The 19,130-nt window shown below is 36.7% G+C and overlaps 1 protein-coding gene across 18 annotated transcripts in view; it reads right to left on the bottom strand.

Moving 5' to 3' along the window:
• Positions 1-19,130, bottom strand: part of mef2c (MADS box transcription enhancer factor 2, polypeptide C (myocyte enhancer factor 2C)) — a 167,552-nt gene that overhangs the window by 34,992 nt on the left and 113,430 nt on the right.

The raw sequence follows: 19,130 nt of genomic DNA, 5'->3' as shown, positions 1-19,130 counted from the left end.
AGCCCACCCTTATATATATAAAAAAAAAAATACATAGTGGCAAATACAGTACATAAAGGTTTATATGTACAGATATATTTCATTTTCAGTGATGACAGTATCGGAGCAGGTTGCAGTTTCCCTTCCACAAAACAAAATGGTAAGTTCAGCACAGGGAACACACTATCAATGATGTGTAATAACATCTTTGTTTTGCTGTGCTTAAAAGAAAAATAACTGGTTTGAGCAAGAGGAAGTGGTGACCCACAAGTGGGTCGCCGCCCTTATGGCGTCTAGTATCCATTCAATGGCTTTTTCTACCTCAGCACCAGGCCAGGTTACTAGTGTTTCTTTACTTAGATGAAACTACATCTCCCCGTTCTCCCTGTTCCCACAGCTGAATGTCTAGTACTGGCATATAAATTAACCAGTGGTAGTAGGGCCAAACATTATCTCCTGCTGTTATGAGGGCTATTCAGGTAGTTACAGTTCTTCAGTATACAGGGCAGCAGATATCTGTGTCGATATCATTTCTAACCATGTCTCCTTTTCTGCATGTTTGTGGACATGAATGGGAGTGGCCATATTCCCTAAACCTGTAAACACGGTTTCCATCCATATTATTTATAAGCCTTGAGGTTATAGGAATGAACGTTCACATCTTGCTTTACTATCTGGAATAACTGGAAGATTTTCACTGTTTATTAATAGGATATGTTTCCATACAGCTAAGATGCAAACAACTCCTATTTAACAAGGGCCTCCAACGCTGGCAAGTTATATATATAGCATAAGGCCGGCCACCCCCTGCTGACATTGTAGGCTGCTTTCCCGTCAGTCTGTGTGTGGGCACGCCACAAACTGATATTTCAGTTGCAATCCATGTGCCATGAGGCAGATTCCAGCTCGACAAGCTGTAAGATCTGTTAGATAATTCCATAGGCCTGTGTATGTATTCATCAATTAAATACCCTGCCAAAGCCCCCAACAATGCATCTATGGCACCTTTACTAAAAGGCTGGATTGTTCTTTTCACCAGATAATCTGCCTTTCCACAGCATTTTGACCAAAGATCTGTTTGTGTGTGCCCAGCAGTTCCGCTGGCAGAGAAAAAACTATTAAAGTGGCCGTAAACCCCCAAATTTTCTTAATGAACAAAAGTAGAATTCTATGAAACCTTCCAATATAAAAACCAAAAAACTTTCATATTTTTTTTTAATGTTATTGGTAACTGAATTATTTTTTTGCCAATTTCTGTACCGCTGTCTCCGGCTCTTGAAACACTATAACGGAAGTCATGACTTGCATGCCTTTTCACAAAGGTAATACAAACCCGATTGGATCACAGATTTTAACCTCTCACTCCTGGAAAGCAGACAGACTGAATGTGAATAGCCAGGGCTTGTGAGTCACATCTTGGGGATGTACAGTTATTAGAAAACCTTATTGATAGACGATGTCCAGTTCATAAATGTTACTGATTTATGTTAAGATTGCATAACTAAAAATGTATTCATATTTGGAATGGGCTCAGATGTAAGCTATAATGCAGCCGAATTTACATTAATAAAGCACTAAGCCCCATGTGTTATAAAAGGAACAAAGTTTATCCAGGAGCAGCAACCCATAGCAACCAATAAAGCGTTTGTTATTAAACAGGTGACAAGTAAATGATATCTGCTGATTGGTTGCTATGGATTACTGCTCCTGTGCAAATTTAGTGCCTTTTATTACATAACCTCATATGTGCGACTAGGGTTGCCTAGCTGGTAAAACACCTGACAAGGCCAGGGCTAATATTACAAATTTACAGGCAATGTAGTTGCTTGTAAATTTGTTATACCCTAGCCTGCCCCTGATCCACCCCAATCTTACCATTTTCTTTACTGATCTGCTCCATAACCAGTCTTTTTCCGTGCCATCACCCTGCCTTTTTTATGCTATTACTCTGCCACAATTATATCACATTCTTCCCCTTTTATGTCTTTTGTCCCTTTGCCTTACCAGCCGGTACTTTATTTTTAATACACATAAAAAGTAGGGTATCTTAATTTATCAACTCTAATGCACATGGTTAAATGCAGTTAATACTGGAAGTACCAGGTCAAAAGGACTAGAGGTGTGTCCTTACCCCTCACATAAAACCAGTATCTTGCATGGATAATTAGCAATTAATTTAAATGCATGCTGCGGATGGCAGTGTACTAAGATGCTAATTTGGGTGTTTGTAATTTTGTGGCACAGAAGGAGTTAACTGACCCGAACTCGCTAATTGAGTCACAGTTTAGATCAGTAAACTGTAGAAACAAGTACCTACAGGAACACAAGTAGAAAGTCCCCAGCATTCTAGATAGATTGAGAAATACATATTTTTCTATTCTAAATATAGATAAAATAAGCCTTGGTTATTCACACTACTCCAGCTGGCAGTGCCCTAAATACAAGAAATTACTGAGTCACTTCAGCAAAGACCACATGTAGAACACAGAAAGATTATATTCTCACAAGCACAGGAGGTTCAAGCAGTGGCATATGAAATCACTGCTCCAGGTCTAGTAACCCATAGCAACCAATCAACATGTAGCAATTACAGGAAGCTGATTACATGGAGCAAGCAGTGAGCTAATTTGCACTATTAAGACAAACTGAGACATGACAAGTAAAGGTACCCCTGCCATGGCCCTTCCAGATATTTACATCCTTAACAGGGATTGATCACATCTCCACCATTTGGTTAACAAAGAAAATCCCATATGCAAGCGCAACACGTCAGCACCTTGTGCATTAGAGGCAGAGCGATCCCAGATAGAATTTCAGAATTTCAGTCCCACAGGAACCCGTTTAAATGAGATTATTGTGAACAAACACGCACTTATCCTCTGCTGTCGGAGAATAAATATCATAAACATGTTGAACCATTAGCACCCTGAAATAAAAAGAGAGCACCTTTCTATTGTACAGAGCTGCAGAATATGTTGTTGCTTTATGAATAGTAGTTAACAGTAATAATAATGATATATAAAGAGCTGTGTGTAGGAGCAGTTCTGACTTTACAGTAGAAATTGTCAATAAAGGTTCAATATGCTGCCATCATTGCTGTAATTCAATCAGTAAAATATTACTGAAATCCCATTACTTTAACAGAATAAGTATACTCTTTTTTTTATAATCCCTAAAAACACTGTAAACAGCCCCCAGAATAAAGGCTTAGTATACTAAAGGGATGGAGCTTCACATTTGATAAGGCAATGACTGATTTCTGAAAAATGTTTCTGCTTTTGTTTTTAAAAGGGATATTCAATATACAAAATGGTTGTATTTGTCAACAAAGAAACAATTGGAAACAATTTGGTCTTCATTTCCAAAGTACCATTATTAAAACATAACTAAGATTAAAAAAAAAATCTGTTACCAAGGGGTGATGCCGAGCTTTCTAGGAAAATAATTTGGTGTGATGTCAAGATTCTTATGACAAATAGTTAGGAACAACACAATGTCCAGTTTTCCATAAAAAAATCTAGTCATGATATTTAGATTTCATATGAAACAACTAGGTGCTATATCCAGTTTTGCATAGAAATAAGTAGGTACAATATGCAGTTTCCCATAGAAATAACTATGTACAGTGTCCAGTTTCCCATTGAAATAACTAGGTACAATGTCCAGTTTTTCTATTTTATTAGACAGATAATCATCCAATAATGCAGTCATTTTTATGTTTAATTTGTAAACTATAGTAAAAGGGAAGAAAAACAAGATGAAAAAGGCAGGGTTGCTGAACAGCTGCTAGATATACGTATTGTGAAAAAAAAAAAGGACCAAATCAATTTGCTTTATACAGGAACTGTGTCAGGATGCTGAGACAAGATGGAAGTTTAACAGTCTTTCAATTGATAGCATCATGTTACTTAGTCTTTGACTTATGATATAGATAAGAACATGGTTGGGTGCTGTTTGGACCTGACTGTATACACTGGGAATTTGATTTGGGGCTCGTAGTGCTCGAGAGTGATTGAGAGAATCAAATGATCTCCAAGTATGCAAGCTGGCAATGTGTTCTGTCAGAGCTCAGCAGTATACAATCTGACACGAGGCTACATCACTAGCCATCAGCAATTTTATGTATTCTAGATATCCCCACCTGTCAGCAAGTCTGCACCTGTTGTCTAACTCGGCAAAGGCCAAATGACAACAGCCAATCGTATTAGCTTGTTCTGCAACATGGCCATAGATGGCTGTTTCTGCTTGTCTAGCCAGATCAGAGCCCTTAATCTGTATGACTTAAAGCAGCCTGGGCTTCTTATTGTAACATGGTTAAACAATAAGGGCTTTTTTTTTTAACGATGGCATTTGGTTATAGAGTGGTAACTTTTAATGAGTGTGTCAGTTCTAGTTTATAATAATGGTCAAATAAGGCAAATCTCCAGACTCAATAGTTAAAATTGTGCAGCCCTATGTTCATTTTATTATCAGCATACATGTATTCCCTTTTCCTTGTGTTTAGAATGTGGCAAGGATCAGAGCAGAATAACAAGACTCTTTTCACTTTCTACTGTCATGTTCTTACAGCGTTTTATGATCTGACTCATGGAGCCGTGAGATTATTACCTTAGCCAGTTAGTTCAACAAAAGGTAGACAAGGAAGGGGGGTTACATAGTTACATAGGGTTGAAAAAAGACCAGAGTCCATCAAGTTCAACCCATCCAAGTAAACCCAGCACACATAACTTATATTTACCAATCTATACACTCACATATATAAACTATATATACAACCACTAATACTAACTGTAGATATTAGTATCACAATAGCCTCTTTTCCAGAGAAAACAACCCCAACCTTGACAGTCTAACCTCATAGCTTAAATCTTCCATCCCCTTAACCAGTTTAGTTGCACGTCTCTGCACTCTCTCCAGCTCATTAATATCCCTCTTAAGGACTGGAGCCCAAAACTGCACTGCATACTCAAGGTGAGGCCTTACCAGGGACCTATAAAGGGGCAAAATGATGTTCTCATCCCTTGAGTCAATGCCCTTTTTTTATACAAGACAGCACTTTATTTGCTTTATTAGCCACAGAATGACACTGCCTTGAATTAGACAACTTGTTATCTACAAAACCCCCTAGATCCTTCTCCATTAAGGATACCCCCAACACGCTACCATTCAGTAGATAGTTTGCGTTTATATTATTTCTACCAAAGTGCATAACTTTGCACTTGTCAACATTGAACCTCATTTTCCAGTTTGCTGCCCAGTTTTTCAATTTTGTCAAATTGCTCTGCAAAGCGGCAGCATCCTGCATGGAACTTATAGTTTTGCACAATTTAGTGTCATCAGCAAAAATAGATACAGTACTCTCTATGCCCTCCTCCAGGTCATTAATAAACAAGTTAAAAAGCAAAGGACCAAGGACTCCAATATTTAGTAACTAAAGAAACCTTTGCCCCCATCCTGTAACCCAGAACAACTAGTCAGATGTTTACTTTCATTATTCTACTAGCAGAAAAGCAGTAAAATCTAAGTGCCGACTGGGTGCCATGGGTTACTATGCCCAAAGCAAACCAATTTGTTACTGATACTATTATCTCTCACAGCCGGGTGTTTAACATACAGGTAGGAAGTTTCTGACTTTCACATCTTGTATAGCTATAAATACCAGTATCTCGTGCTATCCAAAGCCAGTGCCAATACACCAGTTCAGCCTACGGTAATGCCTACACTGCAAAATGTACAGAGCTCACAAACACAAGAGAAGCTTGGAATGTACACCAGCCTTAAGGGGGGCTACTACCATGGATAAACTGACTTGTGCATTATGAAGAGATAATACCATCTCTGGAGTGGATATGATGGTTGTGAATAAGCCATATGATGCAGTCAAAAAGCATGAATGCTCCAGGCTCCATATTTCTTTCCAATATATTTAATGGTGCACTTAGAAGCCAAAAAAGAAGACAGGAAACCTGCGGAAATACTTTTATACAAACAGGCACTGGGACTCATTTACTAACAAAGGTGCTAAGTTGCACATTTGCATTTGCTCATAGCATCCAATCAGCAGCTAGTTAGGATAGTTCCTATTCACACATCATGGTTACTATTTGGTGGTAAGTACTGTGGCAATGTAGCTGAATAGGGTTATGAGGGCGCAGAAAACAAGAAGAATTTAAAAAATGGAAGAGAAGGAAGAGAATTCCTCCACAAACAGCTGATTAGCACATGATACGAGGCAGGAAGAAAATAATTGCCAGGAATAAAACCTAGCACTGGGAAACGACCTATCAACAGTACTGGGAGTTATACCTTCCCAGTTGCGCTACCAACCAAAAATTCTTCAAAATCAGCAGGAAATTATTTTACAAAAGTACAGGTATGGGATCTGTTATCCAGAATGCTTGGGACCTGGGTTTTTCCCAGATAAGGGATCTTTCTGTAGTTTGGATCTACATTCTTTAAATTTACTAAAAAATCATTTAAACATTAAATAAACCCAATAGCATTGTTTTGCCTCCAATAAGAATTAATTATATCTTAGTTGGGATCAAGGACAAGGTACTGTTTTATTATTACAGAGAAATAATAAAAAAATTAGAATCATTTGTTTAAAATGGAGTCTATGGGAGACAGCCTTTCCGTAATTCGGAAATTTCTGGATAACGGGTTTCCGGATAACAGATCCTATACCTGTACAGTGTTTTAACAGACTGTACGTTCAGGGTCTAAAGGCATGTTCTGATCCTACTGAAACCCCTCCTGGATCATGTTTGGCTTTCCTATTCCATGCACACATATATTCTCATCCTTAGTGTGTGTAGGTGTGTAGAGCCCCTGATGACAGATCACATGACCTGAAACACGAAGGGAGCTGCTTTTTTAAAATGCTTTTATAAACCATACTATAGGTGCTCGCCACTTATTTTTTTGTCTTAGTATCTGTGGGTCTTGTGTCAGAAAGGCTAAGCTGCCTGAAAAAATGCATCACTTGTTGGATTTAAATACAGAGACAGCACTGGGAATAGTACAGGTGTGCGTAGGAAATTTCCTAATGTTAAGTGGAATTTGCACAAAAAAACTATATATATATATATATATATATATATATATATAAGCAGCCTTAGTTTGTTCTTTAACAGTGAGTCAAACCTGGGCTATAAATTCTAGCTGATTTGGTGATGCAGTTATGGCCCTCACATAGGCTGTCCTACTGAGCAGTCAGGAACACACCTAGGCTGGCCATGCAGGGGCAGTGCACACTCACAGAACAATGTGGAAAAGCACAGAAACAAAACTTAAAGGAATAGTAACACCGAAAAATTAAAATGTTTTAAATTATAACATGCAGTTGCCCTGCACTAGTAAAAGCTGTGTGTTTGAATTAGAAACACTACTATAGTTTATACAGGTATAGGATCAGTTATCCAGAATGCTCGGGACCAAGGGTATTCCAAATACCGGGCTTTCCGTAATTCTGAGCTTTCTGGATAACGGGTTTCCAGATAAGGCATTCCATACCTGTATAAACTAAGCTGCTGTGTAGCCATGGGGGTAGACATTCAAATTGAAAAACAGAGAAAAGACACAGGTTACATAGCAGAAAACAGATACACTCTGTTGAATACAATGGGAACTTACACACTTATCTGTTAACTGCTATGTAACCTGTGCCTTTTTTCAATTTGAACAGCTACCCCATGGCTAAATAGCTTAGGGACTGTTTCTACCTATCTGGCATTAGCCTAAAAGTGGTCCCAGCACAAGTGATTTGTGTGCCTGATGGGAAAAATTAACTCCTTACCTGCAAAGGAATATATACCAAATACATTGATTGACAGGCCTATCAATAAATTAACCAGTTCAATGAATGTGGTTAAGTACAGATGTGAGTATGGTTTTCTACAGATTTATAATAATAATAATATTAATAATAATATTCATAATTTAAGTAAAGTTGAAGAATTTATTACTAATAACTTCTAATACCACTCAGAAAAGCCCAAATGATAATAGGAATAATAGGAAGAATGAAAACAATTGCTGTTAAGGGTAATATTTGGAATCATTGCAGCATACAACAAAGCTGAATGTAGCAAGGGAACCACTTGTTAATATGTTAATTCTTAACTATTAAATAAAATATAAAGATTGCTCATATTTCTAAATACTGACTCACAGAGGTAAATGGATAACAGGGTGGAAAATTAGGAAAGAGTTTTCTGACAATCTGGTGGAAGTCAATTCATATGGAAATGAAGCAATTCACCAAATGCCTTGTTTACAGCTTAAACCTTTTTTCAAGTCAATCAGTCGGTCAATCAAATCCCTTTTAATGTACAGACTACCCAAGGGTTGCACAGTGTGAATAGCAATTATGAACACTGAGTTGAATTTTTTGTGTTCAGTGACCAAATTTTCTTGTAGAAAGGTGAACAGATGGAGGCAATACTGCTAAGGCCATAGAAATGTCACAGCAAAAGGGAAATGACATTTCTAGCACATGTTTGCAGCTTTCTTTTTCTACTGTAGCTAGTTACAGAGTGGACATAGAACAAGCACTATAGGAACCGCCGCTACTAAGGGTAAACGTGCTGAATTCAGAACCTTACAATTTGTACTAACTAGAACCTACACAATACAGTGACCATGAATAAATTCAGATTTAAAAAATAGAAACTGGTAGGTCTAAAACCCTCTTAGCAATCATTTAAGAGGCCAATGTAAATGCCAACTGATCCTTTCCAAGCAGCCCTAGGGATATTGTATTACCCAACATGTACCAGGGACATGTGATTGTGTTAATAAACTTTCTTCCTCTGAACCCAAAAACAGATCACACTAATCAAATATTGGAATGCAGCATAGGAAATGGCTGTAGACATAACCAGCTGGGGATAGCTTGCAATATTCATCTCTAAGCTGGCAGAAGGATGCTAAAAGCTATTGTTTTCTATTAGATAGAGTAAAGTAGTCTGCAAGTCCTTAGCTTTGCACATTTATTGAAATGTTTAGTAATCTTCAATGATTACTAAACAAGTCCAGTTGCTTTAGATTTATTTATACTAGATATACCATGACCTGGATGAATGAAAATCTTCATAGACAGTTGCAAGTTATATTATTTAAGGTTTGTACAGGTAAAATAAATAGTTAATTTCTAAATCTTTATTTCTCTTACATAATTCTATGACTTAACTCTTACACATTACCATTATATCCCTATTCCTAATACCAGGTGCCACAGCCTTTTCTTTGACTATCCACTCCAGAAAGTGTTATTATGTCTAAAAAATCCTTTCTAATTATACTATTTAGCTATACATGTCTACTTACTCTTTATTCCTTACAGAGTTGTAAAACAAATCTGAATGCTGACTTCTTAACCAGCCACAAAAGAAAAAAAACTGCATGGTTTGGCGATACAACCTGAGTCTAATGATAGTGATTAGATGCTTTTCTGCATATATACATTATGTGAAGTTATTTAGGCAAAGAAAGTTGGCTTCATTACAGAGCCAAACATACAAAGAAAACCAGCAGCAGTGTTCCTTTCCTGTAATACTGCAATGGCTGTATTAAAAGCATACACTCTCCATCACAAACAATGTCTGGAATGAGAACAGCAAAATAAATATTATTTAATAAATGCTGCCTATATAATAATTATTGGATACATATGAAACCAGAGGAGAAGTGGTATACACAATGGATCCTCAGCAGTGACAGATAAATACATAAACAGAAAATATAAAAATGACCAATCAATACAAGTGACTTCATTTTAATACTAAAATATCTGAAAAAAAAGCTGAAAAAAACGGCTATTCATGATAAGTATTCATAAAAATCTTAAACATCACTGATAAAAAATATGCATCAATACAATGAAATAAAGTAGAATGAAAATAAAGGACTTGGTAACACATCCAAATATTTTACAAAGAGCCTAACCCTCCAACTTGTCAACTTACTGGGGGGCACATATATTAGGTTGAAGCAGGAAAATGGTTTGAAGCATTTATTATGATAAACCACACTATGTTTATGGCAGTATATGTTATTGGTAGTGATGTGCGGGTTCACCTGCCACCCGTGGGAACAGTAGGTTTACCCTTAGGCCAGGTGGGCTAGGGTTAAAATTTGGGCAACCACTATGGGTTTGGGTGCGGGTCAGACATCTTGGAATCCAACTAATGTACAGAGCGGAAAGATGTGGGTACAGATTGGGTGTGGTTTCTACAATAACAACATTGTGTGTTAAGGTTTTGTGGGTTAGGGTGCAAGTTGAGTTTTTCCTGACCTGCACATCACTAGTACTTGGAACAGACTGCGCAATAAAGGATGCACTGTAACTTTCTCTTTTTAAATACAGGTATGGAACCTGTTATCCAGAATGCTCTGGACCTGGTGTTTTGTATATAATTACAAAAAAAACCTATGCGCAACTGCTAACACATATATAATAATATGCTTTTAATTAGTATCATACAAATCTACCCTATTTGAAAGTAGCACTTGTTTTTTTTATTCCAAAAACCAATAATTCAGAGCCAACTCTATGCACCAAGCATTCTTTCTTCATATGCTTATAGGTCAATGTATACCAGTAGGACACATGCTCTATAGCGAACAAAAGCAGTACCTCTGCTGTTCATAAACACATGGTGCTGTTGTTATTGCTCTCCATGGCAAAAGGGTTAGCAGCAATAAAGGAAGGGAAGGAATGTTCCCAAAATAAAATTTACTCTCATGCTGTACTATCCATGTGAGGTTATAGAAACGCTTCCTAAAATGTGAGCCTGTAAGGATTGGAGTCATTCAGTTACTAGGTTTCCTAAGCTTCCTGGTGGCAAAATTTAAACTGCTACAATCTCATACTGTATCTACATTAACAATGACCAAATTGGTAGAATGTAGAATTTCAATTTGCATAAGAAGTAGATTAAAACAGAATTCTTATCATCTCTATTTTTATCAAGTAGACCAGGGATCCCCAACCTTTTATACCCGTGAGCCACATTCAAATGGAAAAAGTGTTGGGGAGCAACACAAGCATGAAAAAGGTTCCTGGGGGTGCCAATAACAGCAATAATAGGCTGTTTGATAGCCCCTATGGGGACTGGCAGTTTTTTGCAACCAAAACTTGCCTCCTGACCAGAAATTCAAAAATAAGCACCTGCTTTGAGACCACTGGGATTAACATCCAAGGGGTTGGTGAGCAACATGTTGCTCCTGAGCCACTGGTTGGCGATCACTGAAGTAGACTGAGCCTGTCTTGAACCAACACACAGTACAGATAGATGGAATGCCCAATAACCAATTTCAATAGGTGCCTCGTGTCTCTACCTAAACAATGAGAGGATTAATGTGGAACATGTGCAACACCTCTCACTTTGCTGGCTGCTGATCTTGCCCATCCACACTTCTAGATTGCAAGCTCCATTGAGCAGGGCCCTCTCTACTACATGTGTATGTAATCTGTATGTACATATGTAATAATAAAGTATGGTAGATTTACATAAAAGTGTATTATAAAAACATATAGTCCATGTATTGTTTGCAAGGAGATGTAGAGTGCAAGTCAGCCGTTTAAGTACACTGTAATGCTTATTTTCACAAGATTAGCATCTCTTGCTTTGGTCCCGGGCAGCTGTTTGTTGTTTGGAATTTCTTATGATTTACATTCTTTGAATATTTTATGTGTTGTTAGTTTGATCAATGTGATAAATATTCACTAAAAACTAAAGTGCAGGCACATTTTGATATGCTTATACGATAAACTAAAATAAACTAAAGTATCATTATATACTGAAGATCAGAATAGGTTTTCCTTTTAATATGGGAAAAAATCCAGTTTTAACATAAATAAAAAAAAAGAAATGATTTCTAAAAGAGATTAAGCTATGGGGGAAACATTTGTAATCCAGCTCTGCAATATTTTATCTTTAGAAGAGTCAGGTCTGACTGCTGCTCTCATTGTAGTTATGCATGGCTGCAATAAATGCACAGAGGCTGCTTTGCTGCCTTGTTCTATGCCTCTGACTCTTGTACTACATTCCTTTTATAATAAGCAGTGCCAGGGTTTCCTGCATCTGTTAGCATGCAAGCAAAGCAGTTTGGCAATACCAAAATTAGTATTGAGCATAAAAGGTGAACCCCCTAAACTACATCACTTGCATGCATACAGAGAGCTGCTTAACCCATGAGCTTCCTAGAATAAAAACCAAATTAGGAGGTAGGTAGAGCGCAAGACAGCAAGTACCAATCACACCACTGCACACTTTTATAGGGCAAGCATCCATTTGCCCATGTACCCTGGGTGGCCCTCACCAGCATAATTAAACAAATAAAGAATAATAATAAACAAATGCTGCCTTGAGGAGCTACATTACCGCTCAAGCTATGTTTTTTAGGAAAAAATAACATGTTATTTATATTATACCAAAAATAGCCCCAGAACAATATATAGTCTCATCCTGAAATGTCCTTTCACCTACTACAAATCAATAGAAGATATTGTTCTTCTGGAGAAGGATCAGGTTTTTAATTTTAGCTCTGGTTGTACACAAATATGAGTCAGGTGGCCTTCGCATAAACCGCAGTAGACCACAAAACAAAACCACTGCTGGTTTAGACTAATAAACAACCTTGCAACAGGCATAGGATGGAATAAAAACAGGTAGGATAATTAACTAGTTGTAGGACACAACTTGGGCTCTAAAGGAGCATTAAATTGTGTTAATTTCAATGTCTACATTCTTAAATATAAGAAATATCGTTGATTTATTTATCAAATGATGTTAGCAATGATCCCTCCAATTCAACATTAGTGGCAAAATTAAATCCAAATCATATCAATATTTAAACATTATATTTCCTAAAAGTCATCAGACTGAAATTCATAACACTTTTTGGGCCTCATTCACTGTGTGGATAATGTGCAAAGTGCAACAATCAGCATAATGCTGCCACGTTTTTGGCTACACTGCAATATTTCCCCAGAATTCCATCGACATGCACGTGCCACACAATTCTAGGAACAACTGAGACATACAACTTAGAATTTGACAATTAATAGGTGCCTAGGTGCTACCATACTTTGTTTAGTTACTACATTCAAAACTGCTATTTCTATCATTTTAAAAGATTGCTTTATCAATTCACATTTTGCTCTTTGCTTAATAGAAACTACCAACAATAGTAGTTTTGTTAATATTTTCAGCTTTCTAGTTGCTGCGGACCAAAGCAGGACACTGGATACATGCAGTCTGCTGTTGAAGAAAGACATCAGCCATGATCCTCAGCTAAACCAACTCTGTTAGATCCCCAGATTCAGCCGAGCACGAGCACAGAAAGGGACTGCTGACCTTAGACTCTCTTTACAGACTGGTGCGACAATGAATGCTCACATAGTCTCAGCATGTGGCAACCACAGAGAATTTCTGGGGGTAGCCAAAGGCAGAAAACTGTATTTGAGTAAGCAGACCATATTTTCACTTAATAATAGAGGAAGGCTGTATAGGAACTCAAAATAAATGACTGAGCTTCATATGTATACGGGCATCTGCAAACACTAGGTCCATGTGGAAAAGAAAAGACTGTAAAAAGCCAGCAAAAACTAAAAATGTTAATAAAATTGTTGCATTACAAAAATGTCCAGGTCCAGGGATAGTGATTAAATTCAAATTCATTCCATATTAACATTTCATATAAAATACTGATGATTTAAAAATACAGTGTCATTTAAAATGGCATTGATGAAACAAGTTGTGTGTATATATATATATATATATATATATATATATATATATATATATATATATACAGTATATATGTATATATATATATATATATATATATATATATATATATATATCTATTTGAAAATAATTTGAGTAGTCGGATACATAGTGGAATACAAAACACATTGCTCGTTTCAGAGGAAATTAATGGGCAGTCAGGGGCCAGAGTTAGCAGGATACTGCCCCCAGATCAAAGAGCATATCTACAAATATCCCAAACTCAAAAATGTCATAAAAATGCAAGTCTATTAAAAGCTCTATATTAAATAAATATACCAATAGAATACCATGGGGTTTGTATGTATATTTTTTAAATAAGGAACTTTAAATAAACTTGCATTTTTATGAAATTTTTGCATTTGGAATACCCTTAAAATATTGATTGCATTTATACAACATACTACTCAAAATTATTGTAGAACCCTAAAGACAATCAATATTGTGTCTCTGTAACCTTTATAAATGAGTCCTGCAAATACATTAAAAAAAATACAATTTGTAATCCCCCTAGTACAAGTTACACGTGTTATATGGCACAACTGCAATTTGGTGGCAGACTATAAATTAGATGTCATGTAAGTATGTTTTAATTACAAGAACATGCATTTTAGAATTACGCTAGTTTATCACAGGCATTAAATTTGACCACCAAAGCCTATTAAGGGTGCATGTTTTATTTCAGCGCCATACATTAAAATGCCTGCTCTGTAATAAGATTCATCTATATTTAGGTTATTGATTAATGCCGCAACAAAATATGTAAATAATATAAATGCTATATATCCTAGACACAGAGAGGATTTATTCATTCTAAAATTAAAAATGCATTTGGTCATGAAAGGCTTGGTCTTTAGAAAGATTACTATAAGTAGCTCACTATCTAGGCTGAATGTGAATGAGCATTGCTCTGTGTCCTATTTTCCATGCCTGCAATAAGGGTACAATATGGGAATTCAGCCTGGTAATTACTAATACACCACATAGGCACAATTACGGCCAGTGTACTACATAAAAGAGTCGCTTGTGGTCTGCATGCATTACAAAGAGCAGCAGGAGGGGAGGGCAACATGCAACAAGACAAAATGCCTTGGAAGAAGGAAGGAGACCAGAAAAGTTAATGTGCTTAGGAACAAGGGCCTCGATTCTTCTTGAAAGGGTTTGAAGGCCCCTTCATCAATTATCAGCCTTTGTTTCCAAGCTCTTATCGCCAGCAGTCTCACAGGAACTGCATAAAACAATACTTTGGTATACATTGCCTTGTAAACTGAGCACGCCCTGTCACCGTGTTTGACTGGTTCTATCAGACATTATTAACCCTTTCCATAATATATAAATCATAGCTGCTAATACATGAAATGAGAGAGACTTTGTGCTTAATCTGTGCAGCACACAAAGCTCTAAAAATGGTGTACTAAACAAGACTGAATATTAAAGTAAAACTATACCCAAAGAATGAATACTTACCCAACAGTTTATTTTACATTAAATGGCCTATTAAAGAATCTTACCAAACTGCAATATATATAAATATATCAGTAAATATTGCCCTTACATCTTTTACCTTGAGCCACCATTTTGTGATGGGCTGTGTGCTCCCTCAGAGATCACCTGACAGGAAATAAAGCAGCTCTAACTGTAACAGGAAGATGTTAGGAAGTAAAAGACCTTTGCCTGTTGATTGGCTGATGTGACCTAACCTGAATGTGTTCCCTCGCTTTGTTTGTGGGCACTGTGAATTTTATGATCCCAAGGGGCGGTCCTTAGTACTTAAGATGTCAATTTTCTATTTAGGAGTACCCAATGGCACATACTACTAAAATGTATATTTTTATGAAAAATGGTTTATTTAGATGAAGCAGGGTTTTATATATGAACTGTTGTTTGGGGGTATAATTTTCCTTTAACAATTGCTTTCTAGTCAGGGACGTAGAAATACTTTGGTGCTATTGGTTAGCTTTTAAAACCAGACATTTCAGTGACTTCCTGGAAAAAGAATTGGAAAAAAAAGATATGGCTGGGACAGTTAGGAACTATAAACGAGCTCTATTACTAATTGTTCAATAACATGCCAAGACTTGCAGGTTCACGTTACACAAAACAAGAATAACAATAACAACATTTTTCATTTAAATAAGACTGATCCATGAGGGTATGGTATAAACACAATGACAATAAAGTAAGCAGTGTGTTGTTTGTTTTATTTATGTGAGCAGCACACAATTAGAAACAGAACACATGTTCTCCACTTTATAATGGAAACACCCTAGAGCAGGAATGTAATCTCAAGGGCCTCTAGCTCTTCAAATCAACTGATGGCTCTCTCGTTTACCTGATCTACTGGATATCAAAATAATCGGTCCCTCTTTTGTAGTATTATAAATACTGTGAACTTACTTTTATATACTAGTTCTCTATTGTACTGTGGTGCAATAATGTGATTAGTCTGATCAACTTATCACAACTCATCTGTAGGCTTAGGAAGTTGGGAGATCTTTTGAGGGTCAAAAAGGTTTGGTAGATAGTCCCTGTGTATACAGTGCATCATGTTAGGCTGATATTTGAGTACATTACCCAGGACAGTACCGCAAAGTGATTTTGTGAGCACAACTCTGTGTAAGGCCCAATACACACTAAACTGGATTAGTTTCACTGTGTAAGTGTCTCCTACTAGTCAGATCACGTCGGTTATATCTGTTGATGAGCTAATAAAGAGCAGTCAGACTGAAAATCGTATCTCCATTTGTCTTTAAGGAGTCACTTGAAAATCTGACATACATCTGGTTTTCATATGATTCGCGTGAAAGAATTTACGCTGAGGTCCTTCAATTTTTTTACTTTATTTTCCTTTCTCTAAGCAAATTGGCTCTGACTGAATTGCACAGAAATCAGCAGGATACCATTTTTGTAGTGTTGGAATCGGGATTTCTGGGCCCTAAAAGGTTCTATTACCAACTAGCTCTTCAGATAAACTACAGCTCCCAGATTCAGAGTATACGGCTCCCATAAAAGAAGGACAGTTACTGGATCCCAACTACAATATAATTCTACAGATTTGGAACCTGTATCCAGAATGCTTTTCCGGATAAGAGATATTTCTCTCATTTGGATCACCCTATAAATCTACATAAAAATAATTTAAACATTAAATAAAGCCAATAGGATTGTTTTGCCTTCAGTAAGGATTACTTATATCTTAGTTTTGAAGTCCTCCACACAACCAGGCAGAACATAAAAATCAGGAAAGTTTTAAAAGTTACAGAAAGCAAGCCATAAAATCCATGCTTAGGATCAATGAGAAAAAAAAATAATATATATATATATATATATATATATATATATATATATATATATAAAAGCACTGGGATAAAGTAGTTAGTGGCACCCAGAAGTCTGAGTAGCAACTTAGACCTGTGTGTTTTTTTCAAGGGCACTTTATCATTGCTCGCGTTCTCCAAGGGATCTCTGAATGAATAGTGCCGGGGAACTGAGTCTTCTATTCCACGCCTATTTCTCTTCATTTTCCTTGGCAAGAGTGTGAGCTGCTCTATTTTTAGCCGGATGACTTGCTATTTTTAGAGGGCTACCATTTAAGAGACATTTATTAGGAAAAATAAAAAAAAGAGAAAAAGAATTACAAAAGGGGGAGGAGAAAGAACTTCCCGAAGCATATTGTAAAGGAAGGCTCCAACCTGTAACTGCAGGCAATTCAGCTGCTTCCAATCTTGGAAAAATAAAGAGAATTCAGAGTTCAGTGATTTAAAAATAAACCTGCCCTCTGGCAAAAAGACGAAAATACAACAAGCTGTTACTATGCGAAACAGTGTCAATGAAAACAAAGAGCATTATTTTCTGGCCAGATCGGAATAAAGACCTCAGTACTATTACCATATGAGAATAAAGCAGGGAACTTTTTTCCAAATTAACAGCCAAAGACATTGCAGAAAGAAAAGCAGCACGTGCATCACTGTAATCTGAATATTTTGAATCGGGAAGAGAACGGAGCTCACAAAATGCTTAGCCCTAAAGTTTTTTATGTTAGTAAATCCAGGGTAGAACTTTTTCATTGTGACAAAGAAAAAAGAGTTTATGAGCCTGTATTTGTAGCTCACATAAACCACTGCCCTGTAGTGACGAGCAAAATCTTTCCGCAGGTTTCGCCACAAAAAAATGTCCATAGACTCCAGTGGACGCAAAAATAAGTTGTGATTTTTTCTTTTTTATTACCTTGAATATATATATATATGTCAATAAAAGTAGCAGTGCTTGGGAATCTGTATGGCAGCTGCATGCATTAGTATAAACTAACTTACTAATGGGGTAATTTAATAAAAATGTTAACATTTGCTAAACATTTAGTAACCTACAGTAACGAATCAGATGTTGACCAGTAAAACCTACTATATGTGAGACACTAGGCCTACTGTAAACTTTGCAAATATTATTTTATTACCTGATAAAATTCTCAAGGGGGTTTAGATCCATGATTATTTTGGTTATTTTTTTGTTGATGTACAGTATGATAAATTCCAACATGGGAAAAAGGTTTAATTAGGTCTTCATCTCTGGATTTATATGAGAACCATATGTGGGGATGACAGTTCCATCCATATTCCCAAATTCTGAGATTGTGAGGTGGCAAAGCTGGATTTTCTCACAAAAACAGACTTCCTTCCTGGCACTGTATCCAAACAAACACTCTGACTGCTAATGGTCATTATATCAGATAATGTGCATATCAGCTGAGACAATCTGTTCTTTTGCTATGGTGATTTAAACAATGTGCAAATACATCTTAGCTTGAAAAGTCAACTTATTGAGGTTAAAAGTACACAACATCATGTACATAGATATGTTTATACATTTGACAAATATTATAGTAAAAGAAAGGTAAAAATATGAGATGTTATGCTTTGGGTGCTAAGGCTCGTGTTTCTCCTTTCTAGACTTATAAGAAGCATCATTCTTATTGAAAAATTCTGCTCTGACTACTCTCTATCTGAATAAATGCTCTGAAATAACATGATGAGGAACAGGAAGAGATGAAGTCCCATTATCACTTAAAACTTACTCCTGGGTGAGGCTACTCCTATGGCTACAGTAATAATGCAGTCAGTTAACTGACAGTCAGCGAAGAGACTTAGTGGCTAATGTGGTGCTGATGTCAATTTCTGGCCTACAACTAACACTTGCATTTCAACACTGAGTTCACTCAGCTTGCTGAAGCCAGCTCCTCCTAAGTGTGAGATACATCATACAGGACCCTAGGGCAACTTAGCCTAAGTTTGAGATACTCAGATGCCTATGACTGGCTTGGCTCAATCTGATATAGGCTACTCTAGTACAGAAGTTCAC

The sequence above is a fragment of the Xenopus tropicalis genome, chromosome 1 (genome assembly GCF_000004195.4).
Source record: "Xenopus tropicalis strain Nigerian chromosome 1, UCB_Xtro_10.0, whole genome shotgun sequence".
NCBI lineage: Eukaryota > Metazoa > Chordata > Amphibia > Anura > Pipidae > Xenopus > Xenopus tropicalis.
The sequence above is the reverse complement of the archived record's forward strand: the minus strand, read 5'-3'. Positions and strand labels throughout refer to the sequence as shown.